Source organism: Cuculus canorus, chromosome 24, assembly GCF_017976375.1.
Source record: "Cuculus canorus isolate bCucCan1 chromosome 24, bCucCan1.pri, whole genome shotgun sequence".
NCBI classification, from domain to species: Eukaryota; Metazoa; Chordata; class Aves; order Cuculiformes; family Cuculidae; genus Cuculus; species Cuculus canorus.
The window spans coordinates 2,881,601-2,897,954 of NC_071424.1; positions in this window are offsets into that span (position 1 = coordinate 2,881,601).

Below are 16,354 nucleotides of genomic sequence, written 5' to 3' on the forward strand. Positions count from 1 at the left end.
CTGCCTCAACGTTAATCACTGCATTATTAAAATGAAAAATGGCTCTCCCAGTCCTCTGACTGGGAAACAAATGTCTCTTTTTCCCCTGGCCAGAAATCTACTTTTACTTTCTGATTTCCTGTTCTCTGATCCACCCCCCGGCCACGGGCGCTAAAGCTCCAGCAAAGCGATGGTACCCTGGTCCTTCTTGCCTGCGCTGCCATTCGTGCCATCCCAGGGCTGGCGGGTCCGTCCCCATCCCATGGGATGCACAGCTTGTGCCTTGAGGATGCAGGTGAGGGGATGCTCGTGCAGCAGGTTTTCCTGATGTGATCGCAGGAGCTGTTTAGCCAATTCATAACACGGCTTGGACATCCTAAACTCAGCTCTCCAGCCTGTGCTGCGCATCCGTGGGCAGGGATGGGCTCTCCCCACGCAGCCGGGATGAGGCTGGCAGGGCAGCATTGCTCACATCCCCATCTCCGGGATAGGTGCTCCCTCTAAAAGCGTGTTTTGGTGGAAATGATGATGATCAGATGGCTACAGCGTAAGCCGATGTCCCCCCTTCCAGCTCTCTAGGCACCCTGACCATGCTTCCAAGGGCGAGGGCTCCGCATATCCTTACTAATCCTGCTGAAATGCCCATGGCAAGCAGAAGAGCCAGTGGCTTGTGCCCTCACCCAGCCCTGGGCAGGCAGAGGTGGACGTCCTGACACAGCAGGAGTACGCTTAAATGCACCTCAGTTGGACAAGCTTTGCTTTTGCATTCATTTAGAAACCTGCTGCCAGCAGTTATTCTGCCTAATCCCCTTTGCAAGCCTCACACCAGGTTTTGGTAATTAATTATTAGCAAAAAAAGAAACACATCAGGCTTGGAGAAGCCGACGGGACCTCCTGGAAGGAGCGCACGGACTAATGCCTTATTGGCTTTGCTGCCAGTTGGAATGAGATAAATCAATGCTAATTTCATTGTATTACAACAGTATTGATTTCCTATTAAACAGCAGACAAAGCGGGTTATGGCTTTAGGAAAGCTATTAGGAGTTAAAGAACATTTTTTATCGAGAATAAATGGGAAGTAAGTGTTTAATACTGCTGGGTCTGGAGAGTCAAAGGAGGATGGAGGTCCTGTACAGGTGGTTAAGGCGAGGAAAAAGGCAGAGTCGAGCTCAGCAATGCCACACACAAAGGTCCAGAGCTGTAAAGGTCCCATCTGGGTGGAGGAGAGGGAGGCAGGACTCGGGGTGTCAGCACCCAAATGGGGTTTGGGTTCAGGATGCTCAGGTCCCTCCCAGCTCTGCTACCTCTGAGCAGCATCAGTGCTCACATCCCATCCTCCGCATCCTTCCCAGGGAGGGGCTGCTCGCTCCGCCACCTCTCTCTGTTGATTGTCGGGCAAAAAAATCTGCAAAAAAATCTGCAAAAAAATCACCAAGGATTTTCATTACTGAGGAGACCTCCCTGCAGCCTGAGAGCGGGGCAACCGCCCAATTCCATGAAACACCTCCTCCAAAGGGTTAACCGGGCAGCTGCCCAGGGCCTAGGATTAAGATAAAGACTTATTAACTGGATCAATACTGATAAACCAACCCAAGTGAAGCTGTTGGCTTACTGACTGCCCGGATCACTTCTAATCGTTCTTTGCAAAGCCAACACCCCGTGCGCTCCCACCGTACGCGCGTGCGGCACCGCCTGGCAAACACCCTCGTACCACGGAAACTCTCCTGCATCAGAGACGATAAATCGAGGAATTATAAGCAGTGGCGTCTGCCGTTAACGACCAACGTCAAACAGAAATCGGCTCAAACTAAAGTGGGAAGGAAAGGAAAATATTTCTTATTCTTCCCATCAGATGTTTATGTTCTGCTTCCCATGTAACTACGCCGATGTTTTGGATACTGCTCGCTGAGGGTGTTCCTGCTGGATGCGCAGTGCGGAGCATCCCGGAGAGCATTAGCTCTGTGCACTCTCTGCAAGAAAGTGGATGAGGGTGGACTGTAACGGGGATCAGAGCTGGGATTTGCGTGTGTTACACTTCGCTCCAGCACTGCGTTAATGCTGGAACAGCCCGTGGGGCAGCCTGAAAAGCCTCAGATTGTGATAATCCACTTTAAGGGAACCAAAAGTATGAATCATAGAGCAGAACCACCCAGGTATGAATGAACAGGAGCTGTATTTGCCAGGGATAAAACCAGCCCGGCAGGGGTTGAACGGGAAGCTGGAAATGGAGTTATCACCTTTCTCAATTAAAGAAAACGCAGTTATAAAAGCTAAATTTCTAGGAAAAAATAGTCAGCGTGCTTGGGGGGTTGTTTGATCAGAGCCTCCCTGCATGCAGGAGATCTGAGTCCCCAGAGGACAGGGTTGCTCTTCTCTTTCTCTTGGTCCCTGGTCAGATTCCTGCTGGTTTTGCAGCCTGTGCTTCGGCTTCGCCCTTCATCGCTGCAAAACTAAGCAGAAAGCATAGGCAGATGTGGACACCTGAGACCGAGAATGGCCTGGAGAACTTGGCAGCGCATGGTGCTGGGGCTACAGAACAGCCGTTGGCCAACACAGAGGTGTCTCCCCTGCTGTTCTTCGGCAGCTTGAGCTGGTTTCCAGCAGGTTATCCTGTTTGCCATCTCTGGCTTTATGGAACCGATCCTCTTTGGCTGTGACCCCCTCGCAGGGAGCAGCAGGTCTGGGGCATTCGGGCTTCGGGGATGCTGCGAGCAGGGACTGAACACTGAGGAGCAGCAACGCCAGAGGAGATCCCCGTCCTTGGGCAGCTCTGCCACCCTCACCGCATCCGTTAGTGATTTGTCGGAGGATTACACAGCGCAGAGCTGTTATTCAGAGCTTTAGCAAAGGATTTGAAAGAAATTCATAAGAGGGATGAGGAGAAGACAAAAGCTGGGAAGAGAAAGCTATAAAAGAGCACGGAATGAAACGGGAAGACAAAAGATCTAATTACGAATGACATTATTTGCATTCTCATCAACTTAATTCCATTTTATTTTCTTATTGCTTTAATCTTTGAGCTTAATTCAGCGGAACAGAGGGAAGGAAGGAGGCAATGAGATGCGCGCAGGGTTTGTCAGGGCAGGCTGGGTGGTGGGTGCAGGCGGCCCCAGCGCTGTTTTGCTGTGGGATGGATGTGTCTTTGTTCAGTCCTGGAGGTTTCAATTAAAATAAATGGCGATAAAAATTCAGCATCCCTTCCTGTGCTTATGTGAAATGAGATCTGAAACGGCTCCAGCTTCGATTGGATACCCAGTGTGACCTGACATTTAGTCGAGGATGAGAAAGCACAGGTATCTTAAAGAAGAGGAGGAAAATAATTCTGACATTGTGCTCTCCATGAGAAAATAGCATTTTCACATTACACCGTGCGTTACACGGCATTGCGAGTGCTGAGGGCGACGTGAGTGACACTTCGAGAGGAGCACATTTGGATTTGCAGAGGGAGCTCGTGGTGCTTGGGGGGTTCACATGAATTTTAGATTAAATTATTAAGCAAAAATCTGGCTCAGAGCTGAGGGACTACATCGCATATCCAATCTTTAAAAGTCTTTGAAATGGTACTCGTGGTAGGCATCCCACCGTAATGAAGCAGTAATTAGCCTGCAACAAATTAAGTGATCCAAATAGCTGAAGCAACAAAACACGGGTAATGTTGCTCATGGGGAATAATGCACTTGACAAGCAAAATGGTTCTTGTGTCTCCTCTTCTCTCCTACGTGAGGACCAGCTGAGCTGGGAGCCCTGCTGCATCCCACCTTGCAGAGTAGCCGAGATTTCCTGGCAGGCTGGGGTTGACTGCAACGGTAGGATGCTACGGGCACCTGTCAGCCCTTCAGAAACGTGGGGTGCTCTGTGCTCATCGGGGGCCCCAGCAGCTCTGTGTGGAGCCGGTCTCCATCTCACTTTGGGTCCCACTGTCCCTGCACTCTGCTGGGTGTCCCTGCACCGCTCCTGCCCAGCTCTGCAGCAGTTTGACTCCTTACGTTCCTTATTAAACCTCAGCCCAGCAGCATCGCCCGAGGGTTTGCATTTCACACCACGCGGTCCTTTCCCCGCTCAGGCGTGGATTTGCTCCCTGTGCGGCAAACCCAGCGCTACGCTGCTGCTCCCCACGCTGCCAGCAGGCAATGCCTGACCTTCCATTCCAGCTCCCGGGGAAGCAGGAACATGCACATTTTAAATTACAGATATTTCAGCCCAATAGCCTATTTGCGTTCAGTCTTTATTATCACCTTAGTCTGTTCTGCAATCAGCTGAAAGCAGGCGTGGGTTGATTTGGGGGCAGATATAATGCTGCATACACGCAGCCGGCAGATCTCCATGCATTGATTTTTGGGCCAGCTCCGAGAAAGGCAATCCAATAGACAATTAAACCGGCAGCTACATTTGTCATTTTTGGCCCAAATGAGATCCTGAGAAGAAATTGCCCCGCTATCGGCTCAGAGTTCATCACTCTGCAAGGAATACTGTGCGTTAAAGCCTGAGCAGGGAGTCTGCTGCAAACTTTATTCTCTCTGCAGATAATCCCAGCAATACACCTCGGAACAGAGTTATCGGCTATAATCAAAACCAGAAACTTGGTCCGGTGTCTTTCCAGACAAAATGAGGCAAAGCTTTTACTATGAATTTCAATATTTTCCTCTTGGTTTGTGTTGCGGCTCTTTCTGCGCCCACTCCATGCCAGGGCGAATACTGCACAGAGTTGGAAGCAGAAATGGGGTCATGTTTACAGTTTTGTGTGTACGCTAAAGGCTAAGGGATTCCTGCCCACCTCTGCATTAGGAAGGGCCAAATTCCATTATCTCCACGTTGGTTTGCACAGGTCTGTCTGCAGTGGCGATGCCCACTCTTTTTCCTCTTGTGATTCCCATCCAAACCTCTGGCACCAAAGCCCATCTTCAACCACCCCATTGGACCCCTCCAAGAGCAGAGGAGACCCATCCAGGCTGCCCTGTGCTTGCTCCAGCCCGTGGGGCTCAGCTGAGGACCGGAGCATCTGCCAGAACCCTGCGGGTGCCCCCGGTCCCACTCCCGCCGCGGCAGAGCCGTCGGAGCTGCTTGGTTACCGGCTGGCATTTGGGATGCTCTCACCTGCAGTGAGTTATGGCGCACGTAGTGTCAGCGTGAAAGGTTTCCCAGCAGCAGAGCACTGCGTTTATGGCACTAGAACACATTTCCATCTGATGATGCCTGTAGGATCTGCTGCCCGGAGCCAACTCTATGCCAAGCAAACCACCTCCTGACTGCTGGTGAGGAAAGGGGCAACGACAGAGAAGCTGCTGAAACATCCCCGGGGCTCATAGACAGCAGGAGAAACAGGTTCTATAGGTGAGCTCTGCTGCATCGGCTCTTGTGTCTTTACCCATTTTATATAGCATTTTATTGCCCAGCATTTATTGTCTGTGCCGAGCATAACCATGCTAATAATAACATGCAAAAAACACAGGTGAAAATAACGTTTCTGGTTACTACCAGAGCTAAGAAAACAACAGCAAAAATGGTATATGACCTTGTTAAAACAAGGAGGGAAAAAACCCTCCAAGCCCTGCAAATCCCTTGGACACAGGAGCAACTGGAGACCTTCTTTTCTGTGCCACCCCCTGCCCTTCTGCCTTCAAAACCATAAGGCTGAAAAGCAGGACCTGCCTCGGCAGAAGGGATGTAATATTAATATTCGTGCCTTAGGGGAACGTTTTTCTCCGCACTCCTTAATTATCCAGGTAAGCGAATAACCCAGCCTTTCTGGCTAATTGTGCACCAGCCCCTGCCATCTGCTGCTGGGTTCCAGAGTTGTGGGGGCACAGCTGCACGCGGAGCGCTTAGCGAAACCACCACGAGCTTTTATAGGTACTTATAACTTCTGCAACAATGAATCTGTTCTAATTAGCACTAGAAATAAACGTTTATGATGTGGGAAATGACAAAACGTATTTATCACCAAGCTAATAATTCACCATAGAGGGAACTTAAGGCCAAACCGTACGAAGGGAATTGCAATGCTCCTTTCTCCGTTGCAGTATGGATGCACAGTCACATTTGCTGGCAATTAAAGAAGAATACCCAGTGTAAGGCCTCTCTCATTAGGAACAGACGTTGGCCACCAGTGTCTTAAAGCTCTTCTCTTTATCTTCCGTTGATCCAGGCAGGAGCAGAAGAGCGGCGGAAGCTGCGCGGCGCCCAACCTGTGGAACCCAACCCTGGAGAAGAGCTCGGAGTGAACTCATCCAACCACGGGCACCTGCTCGCCTGGGAAAGGGGCAGCTCACCAGCATCCTGCTCATCACACCTGTGGAAACGCAGACTGGAGAAGAAGTTGGTCCACCCCATCACAGACCATGGAGGCCCTGAGCACTGGGAGCACCACACACCTGAACAAACCCCTCGGTACCTCTTTCCCGCTGCCTAATGTGGACCTCCATGGCTTGACTTGTCTTCCTCGCACACCCGGAGGTTTCCTTCCCGTTTATCTTCTTTCTTTTGTAGCTGCTGCCCAGATTTGCTTTTCTTCTGACCATGATAAGGGACAACAAGTCCTGACAGGCTGGGATTGATGGCACCGCTGGGAGCCCGGCAGTCCAACAGTCACGCAGAACAGTCGGCAGTGGTGGTTTTTCAGGAGCTGTCAGGGTGATGGAGCACCTTGGCAGGGCAGCCAGGGCTGGACATGGGCTCTGCTGCTGCTGGTGGACACCATCCCTTGGAGTTCAGCTCCAGGGCTGTGGGATGCAGGAGCTGTTGGGCTCCCAGAGGAGCCGGGCAGGGCTGGGGATTCATTTCCACACCTCAGCAGCAGCTGAAGCAGAGGATGATTGAGTTCTGAAGGGGCAGAATCCATCACTCAGTGATTCGGGCACAGCCTTTGGGAGGAGAAGGGAAAGGACCAGCGTTATCACTTCTCTTCCCGTTTTATTTAGGGTGGTTTGAGATTGAAATATGCCTTCTTTGGGTCGGGCTGCTTTCAGCTCAAGGAGGGGTTTTCTGGGGGGGGGGGGGTTGGAGCCTGGCATCGTGCTGGAGGTGCCCGGGGAGGATGGCAGAGCTGATCACCCTCAGCACAGGGCACCAGGACAGATTTCCAGGCAAGCTTTTTGCTGCCACAGGGAATTTTCATACCCCAAATGCCAATTCATTGCTCCGGTGAAAACCAAATACAGCAGGTTTGCACTGCTAAGTCTCCAAACAGTCCCCCTAAAACTAAACTGTGTCGTTACAGAAGCTATTGCCTCTTAAAAGAGGAAAAGAAAACCCTCCTGAACTCCCAGGAATTTTTAGCCTTTCTCTCCAGGAGCCGCCCACCGGATGTTTTGATCTTTTCCCCACTCCATCTCTTCCCTGCTAAGCCTCAGCCTCTGTTTTAAGAGGCTTTATCAGCCTTGCACACACTGGGCTGTGTGGGCTGGGGAGGGGGTGGCAGGGGTCCTCCAGCTCTCAGTTCTCAATTGAACCTTGGCTGATTGGGCTGCTCTGTGCTCCAGCTAAGGATAAGGATGAGGTGCAGTGGCTCCTCCTGACCCCAGGCAGAGGACATCATCCCAGCTCGTTAGCATCCCCCTTTAAAGCAATATTTCCTTATCAGCTGCCAGGAAATGAAACTCCATACTCTGCTGTTTGCACCATTATCACCAGATTAGCATCCAGAGCTTGTCTAATGAGGAGGCTTTTTCTTCCTCCTCTTGGCCCAGACCCACAGAAGATTTTTATCTCCTTCCATAAGATGGGACTGGGCTACATTTCCTCTTTAGAAACTTGCTTAATTATGCTGTCTCCTCTGGCTTTTGCTGGGCTCGGTTGAGTGCAGCTGAGCTTGGAGGCAGCAGCCCAGCAGCTGCACTGCATCCCTTGGGGATGGAGCTCAGCCTCCTCACTCAGGTCCTCCCTCCTGCAGCTTCAGCAAAGAAGCAATTCACACAGGTGGCCCTGGGTTCGGGGTAGCATCGCTTTGGAAGAGGGCAAATGCAGATCTGCTTAGTTAATTAGCTGAGAGTAGCCTTAAGCAGCACTAGGGAAGAGAGAAGAATGCCCCTAATCACACTTAATTGCCTTTCATTAGGGTGGGGGGAGGAGGTCTTGCAATGATGGGCAGGTGGAACTGGGAGCATCGTTACTGCAGAGCATCAACCCTCCAGGGCAAGGCTCCCTGACCTTTTTGGGGGTGTGGTGTTTATCAAGATGCTGCTGGGCTCGAACGAGGAATATTCATTATCCACAGCAAGAATGTAAGTGACTTATTCGTAAATGCCTATGTGAGCTGTGAAGCTGCTGGTGTTTCTTCTTGGGGATTCAAGATCGCAGCTTTGTTTCACAAAACCTTTCTCTGGTTAAGCTGTTTGCTCCTCTAATACAGTGGGGGAAGGAAGAGAGATTTATCATTGCATTTGTAGTCCAGGTGAAATGCTTAATTGTCCAGTTAATACCAACTTGCTCACCTAAATGTGATAGGAGCAGCTTCTGGAGGTGATACCAAGTTGGTGATGCCAGGTGTCTCTTTGTTTTTAAGGAAAGCCTTAAAAAATATTCATGGCTGTGCTAAAAGCTCGTTCTTTATGTGTTCTTCTGAATCCTGAACAAGAACAGGTTTCAGAACAGCCCTTTTATTGCTCTGTTAGTACTCAATGGCTGAGAGAAATGCATGAGAGATAAATGAGATCTCATCACCTTTTCATGTTTCTCAGTTTATTTCGCAGGGCATATTTCCTCACTCTTCCCTCCTTTATCTCTGCTTCTCTTCCATTACCTCTCTCCCATTTTTCATTTATTTTTTTTCTGTAGTTTTATCCAACAGCTTCTCAGGACAATCTGATTAGGAGCATCATAAACCACCTTCTTTCTCCGGCATACTGAGTCAAAGACAGACACGATCTAGCAGCAGGTATTCTTTATTGCAGCGCCGGGCACATGGGGGATCACTCCTCCGAACATGTGCACCGTATCACAAATACTGCCTGCTTTTATCTAGCTCAAGTATACATATTCATTACTTTTCCCAGAACTCATCCACATATTCATGATTTTTTCCAGGAAATCAATTTACATATTTAAATGTCCTTGCGCAGCCGCAGTCCTATCCCTTGGTGGTCTTCAGGGGTCTTCTGGTGGTCGAGCATAGTCTTCCTCACTTGTCCTTTCCTTGAACCTCTAGCTTTTGCATCTGCGCAGTCAGCTCCTTAGCTCACAATCCTATGTATTTCCCTTTTATGGTATTAACTGACCACAGTCCGTTTGCTGAGTATGCATGGTTCAGGGATAACAGGAAATTAGCACAGAACAAAGGACAAGGCCAAATACACACAATTTCTACATTTGGCCTTCAGTGTATAGAATAACAGGATACATTTGGCCTTCAGTGTATAGAATAACAGGATACATTTGGCACACACGCTGAGTATATAGTGTCCAGGTAATCATGCAATACTTAAACAAAACTAATGCAACTATTATATCTCTAAGTGGTCCCTCCATGTTAAATCCCTATATCAGTATGATTCCATGATTCTCACACCTCAGGGCAATAAACCCACCCAGGACAGGGTGTCCCTGGGAAGCTCTGGAGATCTCGGTGTGGCGGATACCTGGTGGCTTCAGGTAGGGTTGGTTCAAGCCTTGTTTTGTGCGAAAGGAAGTGTGTGAAACGACTTTATTAAGCTTCAAACTTAATGGTTGGAGAACTCTGGAGTGAAGCGAGACTGGTCCTGGTGCTGCCAAAGTGTGTGTGGTCCTGGCAGAGCAATCGGCTTGGTCGTGGGACAAAGAGTGCGATGGGCAGGCTGGGTGTGCGTTACGCCCCTATAAACTGAGTATCTGCAAATCTGTTTGTGGGATTATGGTGTGGAAGTAGGGGCTTTGCGATAACACCTCATCACGGTTTGGGTGATGCATTCACTGCTCTGAACACACCATCTGTGTGGACACCAGCAAAGGACACCCAAAGCTTTTGTTGCTAAAGAAGATAACAGAACCTCTGTGAAGTCATCTCCTTTTTCTCATCTTATTACAGTGCAGTTGCGCAAATAACTTTGGATTAAATAAACACATCTGCATACAAATGGCTCCGAGTACCTTTTGATGATTCTCATGACCTGAATGAGAGGTTCAGTTTGAAGCAAATGAAGAGTTTCCAGTGAAGTTTATTTTGCTCAGGCACTGCTGCTCAGATGGGAACTTCCCTGGGAGCAGCCCGGCTGACATGCAGGCATCCGCTCGGAATTTTAAGCAGCCTCCGGTACACACTGACTGGAGCAGCAGGAGATGTAATCGATAATAAATATTCTACACCAGCTCACTCCAAAGATCATTTCAATGCAAGCGTTTGCAATAGCGTGCTAGGAACTAGAATATTTCCTGATTTTCAGTTCTTTTTCATTCTCTCTCTACTTCCCCGGCATCATAGGACGCATCACAGCGCAAGCTGTGAATGTCTCCGCTGAGCCTCATGGACATGGTTTATTGCTTTGCATCCTCAGGATAGGGTCTACTCTGACTCCTCCCAGACACTCATGCCTTGCCCGGAGCCCTTTATTCCATGAAGCCTTCTCTTTGTCACTGAACACCGGAGATTGTTTCATGAGGACAGATCCTCACGGCGATGTCATCTTCTGCATTAACTATTTAAAATGAGAGGGGAAGCTTTAAAAAAAGAAAAAAATCACTGCCAAAGTGTTTGATGGTGACTGTGGGGACACGTGGTCGTCCAAACCTTAGTCGTGCCCACCTAGGAACGTGAAATGCTGAAGCATTTGAACCAGCAATGGGCTTTCAGGAGATGAATTCCAGTGGTGCGTAACTGGAACAGTAACTCAAACCCGGATTTTTTTTTAAATGCCATAAATTAAAGAAGCTATATCAGAACTTAGTGCTAATTAATGTTATTTGTCATCATATAGAACTGTTTCTGCCTTGGCTTGATTTAAACCATCAAGAGGTCAGCCCAGGCCTGGGAGGAGTAGGGAAGGAGGAAAGCATCGCTGCACGGACAGCTGTTACCTGCTGGAAACTGTCCTGCATCCATGAGAGCAAACTCTGTGTTCGGCTGTGATTATGGTCTCCTAACTACATCCTCTTTCCATCAAGATTAGTGTTTTAATTACACGTGTTGTTGCAGAGTCATGGTTTATGACTCAGAGAGGGGAGCTCAGCTGCTGTAAATCACAGCAGCTCCATTGACTTCAGTGCCCACTGCGTGCCGGTGCTGCTCTTTCCTTCATTATCTGTCAGCAAGAGCCTCTGAAAACACTTGCATATCTTCTTTAACACTTGCCCTCTGCCAGGGAGAAGCTTTACCCCTCCAGGGCCAAAGTCAACTGCTGATGGGGCTGTTCCAGTGGCAGAAATGTCCCAAGCAGGGAGGGTGAATCCTCAGCCTTTGGGATATCGGCGTTTCGTAGTGTTCTTGTGTTTTGTGAACGAAGTTTTCTTTGGCAGGAAACATTGTCCTAAAGCAACGTAAGCCCTTAGCTGGAGGAATAAGCAGTGGGTAAAACTCAGCACTGCCCGGCTCCGCGCTGGCCCTGCAACCCAGGCTGGGCTGCGCATCGCTCCGGTGTGGGATGCGGGATCCTCCCTGGGGAAAAGCTTTGTGTTGTGAACTGTGTCCTTCTACTGCTTTAACACTTCACGTTTGTCCTGTCTGTTATTTGCTCTGCCTCTTATTTGCTCAGGAAGGCTGTGTAACTGTGACGGTTTTAGAGCATCGGTTACTCTGCCGGTCTCGGTGCAGCGATCGCAGCATCTCTGCTGTTACAGCTGCTCAGCCTCACGCCAGGCACGTGGCTTTGCTTCTCTCCCACAGCTGCATCCATCCCTCCCCATCCTGCTTCCATTCAGACCGAGGGTCTAAACTCATCATCAGATGGGGTGGGAGCCGATGTGTGCTGCATCCTCCTCCTTTCAGAGCCTCAGCAGAGCTGCGCCGTGCTCGAGCATCACCCAAAACCCAGCCTCTCCCCCTGTGCCCCTCAGGGGGGCTGAGCTCCGAGGGGCTCCGGCACCAAAAAGATTGCTAGAGCATTTGCTGGCAAAAGTAACTGCTCAGAGAGTCGTTAATTACCTGATCCCGCGCTGCCGGACCGCGTTACGAACAAGTCAGTGGGTCTGAAGAGGTTGAACAGCATTCAAGGTGCGAAGCGCAGTGGTTGAAGGATCCCCTCTCTCGTGAATGTGGGAATGAAGCTCTCGACACATCACTATTAATATAAAAAGAAATTCCTATCAGAGTAGATAATGATCTTTCACTAATCACTGGGTACGTTAGTGTCTGCTTCCGTAAGGTAATTATCTCTATAATTAATGGTAGATCAGATGCTGGCGTTACGCTCCTTGTCCAATCGATTAGAAGAGGGATATTACTTCCATGTAGATAATGACAGTGACCCTTTATCCAAACTCCACAAAGAAGAAAAATAGGGGGAAAACCTGCAAAAGCCTCTCCTGGAGAAGAGGGAATTTATCCCCAAAGGGATTCGCGCAAAGCCCAGTGGAAGTGGCTCCCGTGGGTGGTGGGACAGAACCCCATGAGCTGGGCTGATCCGTTGGGTGGGCTCAGATCAGTAGGATCCCATCAGATCCCTCCTCTTGGGCGCTGCCCGAGTCACGGCACAGGCAGAATTTAGTTCTTTTCCTCCAAGATCTATAATATTGCTGACAGCAATCTTAATTTTCTGCATGGAGAAATGAGAAGAGAATGCTAATTGCACTCGGGTTTAGGAATCACTTGTATCTGCCTTTCCCTGGCAAAGGGGTTCCTGGCTGTATTATTTATCTGCTGTTCGCTATAAAATATTAAAGTTAAGCCGACAGAATCAAAAACTGTTTTGCAGCACTAATTAGAATGAAAATAGCGCTCAGCGTATTCCTGAAAAAAACATCCAAGCTAACGTATTAAAATCTTAAGAGCTGCAAATAAACCTGAAATTACAGATGTCCTGGGTTTAAATTGGGAAACACCGAGTCGGTGTAAACAGAGTGGGGGTTCCACTAAATCAGGAGAAATTAATGCAGTTTTCTTTCATCTGGAAAGAGAAAAATCTTAAAGGAGAAGGCAGGAATTACTCAACACCGCAACACCAACCAGTGTTGTGCAGCCTCTGCTCTGCTGCTGGGTGGGTACAGGTGGCAGCCGGATCATGGGAACTCATCCTAATCCCAGACTGGATGAGGCTTTGAGGAGCACCCTGAGCCTGCCCATGGCAGGGGGTTGAAGCTCGATGGGCTTTGAGGTCCCTTCTGACTCAAACCACTCCATGACTGTGAGATTCTACAAAGTTCTGCAGAGTTGTCCAGCTCCTCAGAAGACCTCGGGGAGGCTCGGAGCACTCTCTCCAGCTGGGAGAAGAGCTCAGAGAAGCTCAGCCACGGGAGGTTGAGGCAGCGCTGGGCTTCCTCCTGCTTGCAGACTTGTTTCCACCAGATGCTCTAAGCCTGGCCCTTTCCAACCTCATTCTAGGATAAAGTGATTTCCTACTCTGTTTACATCCCTGATGTCATTCTTTGCCGAATTCCCGTGCCTCCCCTCAGGCTGCAGGCAGTCGCTTTACACATGGTACGTGGCAACGTCCATGGATGCTGTAAATGAACACCGAGGCGTTGTGGGGCAGATTAAAGTGAAAAATTGACGTTGCGTTCCTAACTTCATTTCGCTGCGGCTCAATTCATTGGTGCCATCTGTCTTCGTCCTCTTTAAATGGCAGCTCTTTGGGATTGATTGGCAAGGGAATGGATTTCCTGCCACAAAGTTTTGAGGTCAATCAATCACTGATGTGTATTAATTATGAAGATCTTGAAGTTGCAGCGTGCAATTTCTTTACTTGAGTGAGCTGAAGAGTCGCTCAGGCTCTTTTTACACAGCTTGGGTTTTCTTCTTGGTCAAGACAACGAGCGGGATGCCAGCACAGAGGGCACAGGGGTAGATATCCCTCTCCAGATGAGGCGAGGACCCATGTATTCAAGGGGTTTTAAGGCTTTATAACCCCTTTTTTGCAAGAGTGGCGATAAAAGCTATGGAAGCAATGAAGTGGTGGTCGGTCCCTGCACCACTGGATGCTGCCCAAGCTCCCTGGGAAATGGCAACGTCATAAAGTTGCCTCATGTTCGGTTTGGATTTGCGGTGCTGCTACGCGCAGTTAAACAGATAATGTTTTTCACCCCCAAGAAATCTGCATTTTTACAGTCAGAGCGATGATTCTTTACGCACGCAATATTTTCCTATACAGAGCTGCTGACACATGAAATACAAACTATAGGGCTGTGACCGGGCTGGCTGTACGTATACACGCATGAATTTCAATTTGCATCTCAGTAACTCGGTAAAGAGCTTCTGTCTGCCAAACGGGGACGGTTGGAGAAGGAATGTGTGCGCGAGAACTTCCCTGGATGTTGAATGTTTCTTGGAATTTATACAGTAAAGCACATCTCATGCAGTCTCTTGCTGTCGTTGGTTCCCTTTTGCCTCGCTTCGGGCTCTGTGTGGGTTTCAAGCACAGCTGGAGTCGCTGTGGGCAGTGCTGTTGCTTTCCTGGCGTGGGTTCCTGATAGCGACTGAGGAGCGACTCGGTGATCAGCGGAAAATCCAGTAGAACGTGTCTTTGTAGCGTTAAACATCACCTGTACGCAGGTGTGGGTGTGTGTAGGATGAATATTGAGGCTGGGGGCTGCCTGTTGAGACGGACAAGGATGGATGGGTGCGAAGGGGGCAGACGCAGGGCTACCACCCAGCTCTTGGGCACGTTGGGTTGTGCTTGGGGTCAGGGTTTGGCTTTGGCTGGAGCCGCTCCATCTGCAGCGAGGGCAGAGGCAGGGCAGGAGGGACAAAAGATGTTTTTACAGTGTTCCTGGCCAGTTCAGACGCAGGTGGCTGAAGGGAAGGAGGTGTTTTTATAAGAGGGTTAAAGAAACTGTTTAAATTCTCTATTCTATGAATTCAATCTAACTCCAATTTGTTGGTGAGGAAAAGTCTAACAGCCTCTGCGGTGTTGTAACAAGCGTCAGAAAAGAAAGGAGTTGGTTATTTTGGGAGACACAGCGCTGCCTTAGCTAATTGCAACTTCTGCTGAACCAAGAGAAATGTTTAAGTGCATTTTGGGGGACGTTTAAAAAGCTTTATTTTCTCCGAAACGGAGTATTAATGCTTTTGTAAGTTCCCCCAGCTCCAGCTGCAGCAGGAAAGGCATTGTAATACCAACCTTGGCAATAAGTACGGTGTAATTAACACTCCTCCTTAGCCCCAGACACAATGGAGGTTTCCAAGATGAACTGCTTATAGAAGAAACCTCAACGCCTCGACACGGCAATTAGTGTTTTATGGGAGCGCTGTGCGCTGCTCCCACCCGGCTCTGCAGAGCTCCCAGCGAGCATCATCCCGCCTGTGGGGACACCCCCGTTCTCCCCTGGGGGAGCCGTGATCGCGATCACACTGCTGTGCGGGACCCCATGCCCTGAGCAGCCCTGAACCTCCCCTTCCTAGAATCATGGAATCACCAGGTTGGAAAGGACCCACTGGATCATCGAGTCCAACCATTCCTAACACTCCCTTAAACCATATCCCTAAAGACTTCATCCACTCGTTCCTTAAACACCTCCAGGGAAGGTGACTCAACCCCCTCCCTGGGCAGCCGTTCCAGGAGCCTTCTTCAGCTTCTGGAGGAGCTCTGAGGTGCCGGGTGCTTTTTCCCATGTCTCAATCCATTGGCAAAGGGAAATCTCTCAGCTCGAGCCCTGCGCCGCTGGAGGAGCTGCAAACTCTGCTGCACGAGAGGGGTTTGTAAATGATGCGAGTGTAATAATTTGTATGTGAAACAGCTTTTCCTTCAGCTACAAATCCAGCCCGTCCGATTAAAATTCCCAATTTCTTCTTGGGGGAATAGCTTGTAAGAAAACCCGAGGCTGCAGAGCTGCCGGCGCTCGTAGGGTTCTATTTATCGCAATATAATTTCCCACCTCTGTTTTCTAAACTGCTTTGACAGAAACAAAGCGGCAGGTCAGAGAGTGGGTTTCACTCTGCAGTGGCCACGTGGAATTGCAGGTTTGACCTCATTTTATCCTCCGAGTATTTAGAGATTGCTTTCATGCCCAGGAACTGTATGAGGAGAATATAGATTCTTTCCAGAGCGCGGTGAACTTGGAAACAATAAGTGACCTCTAACGCTGAATTCTATAGTGTCAAGAATAAAGAATTTCTTTCTTTAGGAATGAAAGAAAGAAGTTTTACAGCAACACAAGACGAGCACCTGCTCAACTAAAAATAACCAATAAAGTGGAAATAGAAAAGCTGTTTCCAAATCACATCCTTTTGAAGAAGTCATTATGCCGTTTCTGTGATTCCCATATGCTTTTCCATATCAACATCACTATCTGACAGCAGAGGCTGCAGAAGTGCAGGGAT